Below are 1,941 nucleotides of genomic sequence, written 5' to 3'. Positions count from 1 at the left end.
ATTTATATATTTATTTTTGTAACTGTCATAAAATATTTATTATAAATTATTTATTATAACTATTTATTCTAAAATATTTATTTTGATAACTATTTATCATAAAATATTTATTTTAATAACTATTTATTACAAAATATTTATTTTAATAACTATTTATTACAAAATATTTATTTTAATAACTATTTATTACAAAATATTTATTTTTATAACTATTATAATAACTTTTTTTATTTTGTATATTTTTATAGAAATTTTAAAATCTTTTGGATACTATAAAACGTTTTGATAATTATATAAATATATTTACGTAATATATTTTATTAAATTTTACCATGAAATGGTATATCTTTTATATGTTATTTATATTAAATTTGTTGCAAAATTTCCATATTAATAAAGAATAATACAAACCATAATTTCTTTCTTGTTTTTACTCTTTCTTATATTTAGGGATCTCTTATTATACATTTCTGGAGTTGTCTTGCGTTAGTTATCTTTACTGAAAAATATTATGTTCAAATTTTTAGGCGGGGGGGCAGGTATTTTATTTTGTGTATTGATATTGTCTTTCGATATTGTACATAGTGAAAATTAATGAGACTCTTTTGATAAAACTGGTTTCAAATTTTTGCTCAAGGTCCGAAAATTCAAGAGAATGGTTAAGTCGATTATACCCCACTCCGTGTTCAACCGGTACTCATTTTATCGATCACGAAAAGATGAAAGGCAAATTCGACCTCGGAGGAATTTGAACTCAGAACCTAAAGACGGACGAAATGCCGTTAAGCACATTTGCCTGGCGTGCTAACGATTCTGCCAGCTCGCTGCCTTAGACATTTCTGATAATATTGCCTATATTAAACAAGCATTGTATTCAAATTTAGATAGCTATCTCTAAACAGAATTTGTATATATATATATATATATATATATATCCATCTGTTTCTCTCAAAGACCATTCAATACTGCTAAACAGGAGCATATATCACTCCTTGGTTTGGACGGTCACTTTATTACCACATGTTTTCGATTTCAGTCCCAAAGCGCGGCATCTTGGATAGGTGTCTTCTGAATAGCTTCGGGCCGACGAAAGCCTTGCGCGTGAATTTTGTTCATTGAAACTCTAAGGAAACTCTATATATATTTGTGTGTGTTTGTGTGCATGCATGTATGTATGTGTTTATTCGTCTTTGTGTCTGTCTCCTCCACATCTTGATAACCAGTGTTTGTTTACCATGACTTAGCAGTTCGGCGAAAAGTACCGATAGGATAAATGACAGACTTACGAAATAGTACTGGGGTTGATGGTTCAACTAATCCCTTCAAGGCGGCTCCAGCAGGGCCGCATTTCAACGATTTAAGTAAGTAAATTGGGACTATTGGAAACATGCAAATACTTTTGTCCGCCATTATGTCAAACACGATTATAATGGATCGTGATTAAAGGAAGTCGCAAATGACATAGCTAAAATTAGAAAGCAAAGTCAAACTTCCACGTCTAATCTGGCAGCCAAATTTTAAATTATGACTCAATTCATTTAGTGATTGATAGGCACCGAAATTTCACAGCTATTTCAAAAGCTTTTCATGAAAGTCACCAGCATATTTCAGAAAAAATATTCTCATTTCAAACAAATATTTCTTTGAAGTAGTTATATGCTGTCAACTTAATGTGACAGTACCCTGAAAGGAATAATACTATTGTTGATTAGACCTAGGAAGCTGCACCGCTTACTGTCGGCCTTGACACATTTCCTGTGTCCTTATGTTTACAAGTGGGAGACAAGCACCTCCATCCAGCTAAGCCTGATGACAAGCAAAGACTCAGAAACATGTCTCTGGATGCAGGATTAGCTGAGTGGAGGCGCTTGTCTCCCCCTTGTAAACATAAGGACACAGGAAATGTGTCAAGCCGACAGGAAGCGGTGAAGCTTCCTAGGT

The sequence above is a fragment of the Octopus bimaculoides genome, chromosome 1 (assembly GCF_001194135.2).
Source record: "Octopus bimaculoides isolate UCB-OBI-ISO-001 chromosome 1, ASM119413v2, whole genome shotgun sequence".
NCBI lineage: Eukaryota > Metazoa > Mollusca > Cephalopoda > Octopoda > Octopodidae > Octopus > Octopus bimaculoides.
Note: the sequence above shows the minus strand (reverse complement) of the source record.